The following is a 5,807-nucleotide window of genomic DNA, read 5'->3' on the forward strand; positions in this document are numbered from 1 at the left end:
ATATATACAGGTGTTTGATTCTACCTACATTTTTAAATCATAGCAGACTTTTCTCCTTTTTTGGCACCAATCCAGTCAGGTAATCTTAGTTTTAAATACTCCTAGGCCCTAGGGTATTTGGTCTATGTTATCATACATTTGGTAAAAATTTTGAAATCAGACCTGCTCATAGAACATCTCTTTATGTCAATGAGACTCTTTGAAGGATGTTGCATATAATTTTTCCTCTTTATCATTCAGACAAAGGAAAGCAGTGGGAGTCTTATTAAAACAGCATACAAATGTGCTTCATTTTTTTGGGCTCAGATAAAACTAGTCATTCTTCCCAAGCATCTATCTTTTGCACCATTAGCCGTAGACTGGCTCCCAAGTCCTACAGCCAAACCTTTATCTCTCAGTCTTGTTTATCTTCTAGATAAGAGATCCTTGCTTCTATCCCAGATCACCTCCACTGGCAACATGAGTTCACTTGCTTGTCCTCAGCAAGGTCAGTCTGATGGGAACCTCACTTTCTTCAGGGAACTGCAAGGTTTGGGTGCCATTCCTATTTCCCATCATGAGTTCTACCTTGGCTCTGGGTGCTCCAGAAAGTGCACTCCTTGGATGGAAGCAGGGTGAGGGTTGCAGGGGAGAAGCCTTTGTGTGTAAGGTAAATGATCCTATCATGGGAATGCTGAACCCCAGGAAGCAAAGAAGCTGCACTTAAAAAACAGTGCCCCCCTGAATCCACAATAGACTCCCAGGCTAAAGCAAGGCTGCCTTGGACAGGACAGGCAGTTTCCTACAATTGACCCATTTGTTATATTAATTTGTATAAGCCCTTCATCTCTTTAAGTAAATAAATAGAGCTCTTTTTATCCAGTTCTGGAAGATGCACCCTAAGGGGTTACCTAGGGGATTGAATTTGAGTTTCCCATAGCTGCACTTTTACATATAAGACAAGGCAAATGCAAATATATACACAAAGAACAAAATTCACCTCCTGCAAGATAAAAACTAAAGGGTGGTAGACACTATGATCTCATAACCTTTAGCCCAGCGTTCACTGACGGCCAGACAACCATATCAGAGATTGTCACCCGAGGATATTTTGGCATTCCTGGAGGCATTCCTCAACCCTCAAGTGAGACTTAGGTGGGGGCCTAAATCAGTGTCACACAACCAGCCTGAAACCAAGAGAGCACCAGAAATTAAAGTATGCTTCTGATAACCTGATATCCAGACGAGGAATAGAAACACTAATTAAAGCACCATAGCGGCTGATTTACCCACCTCCCTTCCGAAGCACTTGAACAAAGCGGGTTCAGGTGGCCACTCTGCTTCACTGTCGAGGCAGACCAAGTGGCCATTCCAATGGTCAGTACCAAGCGGGAGTCTCCTATAGAACAGATCTCTCATCCAGTGGAGATAGAAGCAAGCAAGCCCTGGATGAGCTGCTGCTGCCAACTGCTTCTACCAAGCATCCTTACCAGTCCGAGAGGGAGTCCCTTTAAGAGAGTTCCACTGAGTTACCAGATTTGTTACTATACTCAAGGGGTTCACTGTTTGGGATGTTCTATTCAAGAAAGAGAGGTGGTTGTTGAAAGGTAGTTTTATTTACTTAGCAAGTAAAAAAAGACAGGATTCACATCCAAAGCTCTGCCTTCCTGAAGGGAGGCTTAGCCATTGCTTATATGCTAGTACACTATTTGGTCAATTACACATTGATGTCTTTGCAGTTGGCTACACTCATCCTGTTGAGTTCCTGTCAAGCTCATCCTGTTTAAAGCTGCATCTGCAAAATACTCTGCTACATTTTAACATTTAGCAAGATAGTATTTAGTAAGAACTGCCTAGACCTTGAGACCCTTGTCCAACATTTGTACTGTTGAAGCATCCATCTTATATAAAAACTGCTGTTTGAAATTTTAACCCTGCTGTTTGGCTTCTGTAATTGCTTGCTTGCTTGCTTAAATAATAAGGAAAATAAGACTACTCCCACTTCAGAGAGGCCATTAAACCTTCCCCGGATGGGGTTATCAGTGCTGGCACCAGGCCTTTGGTTGAGGTCTCAAGACCCCAGCACATAGGGGCTCTTAAAGAACTTGCAAAGGGGGCTGGAAACACCCCATATTTGGGAGACAAAGAAGGTAAAAACATATAAATAGGGAAAGTTTCTCCATGTTGGGGCCCAGAATTTGAGAGACATTTTCCTCTGGACCCGCACGTAATAAATGTAACTCCATCTCTCTAAGTGTTGCTTGGTTCTTCTCCGGTTTTCTGTAACACTGTCAAATTAACTCAAAAAGAATCTGCAGGCTTTGGCTAGAAATAAATGACAAAGATTTATTCAAGGGACTAGGGTTTGCAAACCAGAAACACAACTAGGCAATACACAGAATGTTCCAAGGAAGAAAGAAAAGCTAAGAGTTTTTATAGTAAAGAGTACATTCTTTCCTTTCAATTCTAAATACAGGGAAGATCTTATGTCTTAGTATGCTCCCTGCTGGAGGTTCGCAAATCCTTGGAGCCCCTGGGTGGAAGAGGTTGACTAATCCAGTTTGTCTGTTTCTCCTTCCGTGATTGCAGCAGCCTGTGGAGACTAAAGTAATGCATTTCAGCAGCTCTAAGAGCAGAGTAGTCCTGGCTCCAGTGTCCTGAGGTCCTGATGCCGGTCAGATGATGAACAGAGCCTAGCTCGGCCAGGATCCCCCGCAAAGAACAGTGAACAGTGCCAGGGGTGCTAACTGAGAATGGGCAGCACAGGAAGATTTGTGGCAGGGATCATAACACTCAGGTGTTTCTCTGATCAGAAAATGTCTTCCCTCAAGCCGGAAAGAAAGCAGTCTCTGACTGTGGGGTCCATGTGCCAGCCAAGCAAGGATTGGATACCTACACGGATGAACCTGAGCAAGAGGACAGAAACAGCTGCACAGGGAGAGATGGGATGGCATTTGAGGATGTGTATGAAGTAGACAACAGTAAACCCTTAAGTCAGACCTTCACGTCCTGCTGGATTTTAGCACAGTTTCCCCTATGCTGGTAGATTCAGTTCTCCATTCCCAGTCTGAAGATGCAGCAGATTTTGGTACAGATGTGATAAATGCAACTGGAAATGCTGAAGAAACTAATCAGTGCGTTAGAGAAGCTGAAATAAGATACAGGCCCAAAATGTACTTCATGAGGAAACAACCAGAAGGCATGCGAATGATTCTGGTGAACAGGCTGATTTGAGGCCAGAGAAGAATATAAGCTTTGAGCTGAGACTCTCTACCTGGCTGTCAACTTCCTGGACAGGTTTCTTTTGTGCATGTTTGTTCTGAGAGGGAAATTGCAGCTTGTAGGAACAGCTATTCTGGCTTCAAAAGATGAAGAAATATCTACCTGAGGTAGATGAGTTTGTGTAACTGATGATACTCAAAATGAGAACTATTTTGTGGAACACGTTACTGCTCCTGAAAGTCATATATATATATATATATATATATATATATATATATATATATTTTTTTTTTTTTTTTTTTTTTTTTTTCTCCAGAAAGGGAGAAGGAGAGAGATAGAAACATTAATGATGAGAAAGAATCATTGATTGGCTGCCTCCTGCACACCTCACACTGGGGACAGAGACCACAACTGGGCATATGCGCTGACAGGGAATTGAACACGACCTCCTGGTTCAAAGGTCAATGCTCAACCACTGAGCCATGCCAGCATTGTGCAAACACTATTTTTAAAGTTGATTTTAGAGAGAGAGGAAAGGAGAGGGAGAGAGAAACATCGATTGGCTGCCTCCAGTAGGCACCCCGATTAGGATCAAACGCATAACCAGGGTATGTGCCCTGACTGGGAATCGAACTTTAGGCCTTTACGTTTATGGGACAGCATTCCAACCAACGGACCCACACTGGCCTGGGCTAAAGTCCTAGCTTTTGATCTATCAGTGCCAACTATCAATCAGTTTCTCCTTAACAAGGCAACGAGTGTGTGTCAAAACTGAGAACCTGGCCAAGTAAGGAGCTGAACTGAGTCTACTTGAAGCTGAACCATTCTTTTTTTTTTTTTTCTTCTTAATATTTATTGATTTCAGAGAGGAAGGGAAGAGAGATAGAAACATCAATGATGAGAGAGAATCATTGATCAGCTGCCTCCTGCACGCTCCCTACTGGGGCTTGAGCCTGAAACCCAGGCATGTGCCCTTGACCAGAATCGAACCTGGGACCCTTCAGTCTGTAGGCCAATGCTCTATTCACTGAGCCAAACTGGCTAGGGCCCATTCTTGAAATATATTCCTACTTGATAACTGCAGCAGCTTATTGCCTGGCAAACTGTACTATGAACAGGTGCTTCTGGCCAAACACTCTTGCAGCATTTACAGGCTGTTCATTAAGTGAAATTATGCCTTGCCTGAGTGAGCTACATAAAGCATGCCTTGATATACCCCATTGACCTCAGCAAGCAATTATGAAGAAGTATACAGCTTTAAAGTACATGCATGTACCTCTCATGGAACCACCTGCAGTTCTTCCTCTACAATAAATTTCAGAACTAAAGCACTTTCAGAACTTAACCTCCAGATCAACAGAATTGGTTCTAATATTTTTTAGGTTTCTGCAGGTTGGATCAACTAGTGTTACTACAATATAGATGACATTTTAAAAAATGTAAATGTATTTAGCTTCTCTTACATTTGGTAGCTTGTAAAATCTTCTAACATTTAAAAAACGATAAACAACTTGCCTTATAACAAAACAAAAAAGTACATTCTCCCCCCTCCCACCCCTTACCCAATCAATTCAGGGTTTTTATTGCATCTTTAAAAATATAAAAAATAAGTCTGAGGAATCATCTGGCATCTTGCTGTTTCTGCAGCTGGACAACTTAGTTCTTATTCATCAGCCTGCTGAACTGTTCCCTATACCATCCAAAATTTTTCTGATATCCTTGTTTTTAATTGTTGTGGCTGCTGAATCAAAGCAGCTGAATTTGATACCAGTTCAATGTTTCCTTCAATAACTCATCTTTCAGGGCTTGAGGTACTGAACAAGCAACGCCCGACCTTATCCAAACCCCATGGATGTATTTTTCACCCAAGAAATTTCAGATTTCAACAAGAAAACCATTCTCCTGAATAACAACGCTATTGGGGAAATGAGCATACATAGACCTCATCTTGTAATGTAAGCCCAGTGTAACACCCTTGATCATGTTCTGTACCTCTCTACAGATAGTGCAAACAGTACACAGTTCCGTTCTATTTCCCCACCATTTGACAATTTGGAGTCTCTTTTTCTTTCCATGAGACTGAGTTCTACATTGATGTGATTGAAGTTCCTCCACAGGGTGCCCTTGAGGCTCTTCACAATAACTGTGTGTCCCTTCAGAGTGATATCAACATTTTTTAGAATGTCGACAGTCTGCTGAGAATGGTCTTCATCCTCGCGTGGTAATAGATGAGACAAAGATAAAGAGTACATTCTTGAGAAGAATCAGCTCTGTATAATTAGCCTCTGGATTGGTCTGAGATGGTAATCCTCTAGATGACAGGTGGCCTAGATGCACGAACATTCTTTCCTTAGTTCTTCTGGTTATCTGGAGATTTGATGTCTACCCAGGCATCGACGTAGGACTGGAAAATCAAAATTTTAAGATCCCAGGCAAGAATAGAATCATTTTCTCATACCTCAACCTACTGGATTTCAGTAATTTGTCAGTTTGCTAAAGTGACTCCATTTTATTTCTTCTATTTTCTTTACACTTTTGTAAACCAATGGGTGTTTTTTGGGGGATTTTTTAAAAAAGATGTCCCAAAGTGGGATTGCTGAGACAAA

General features: G+C 41.9%; 2 pseudogenes across 2 annotated transcripts; one reads left to right on the forward strand and one right to left on the reverse strand.

Moving 5' to 3' along the window:
- The first annotated feature begins 2,225 nt into the window (after positions 1 to 2,225).
- LOC308256113 (cyclin-A1-like) lies at positions 2,226 to 4,515 on the forward strand (annotated as a pseudogene). The gene is made up of 3 exons: positions 2,226 to 3,382; positions 3,841 to 4,019; positions 4,247 to 4,515. The product of its transcript is annotated as a cyclin-A1-like (transcript).
- A 356-nt stretch (positions 4,516 to 4,871) lies between these two features.
- Positions 4,872 to 5,453, reverse strand: LOC308256663 (large ribosomal subunit protein uL6-like; annotated as a pseudogene). The gene has a single exon. The product of its transcript is annotated as a large ribosomal subunit protein uL6-like (transcript).
- Between the last annotated feature and the right edge of the window lie 354 nt (positions 5,454 to 5,807).

This window comes from Plecotus auritus, assembly GCF_963455305.1.
Source record: "Plecotus auritus genome assembly, chromosome: 8".
In the NCBI taxonomy this organism is placed as follows: domain Eukaryota; kingdom Metazoa; phylum Chordata; class Mammalia; order Chiroptera; family Vespertilionidae; genus Plecotus; species Plecotus auritus.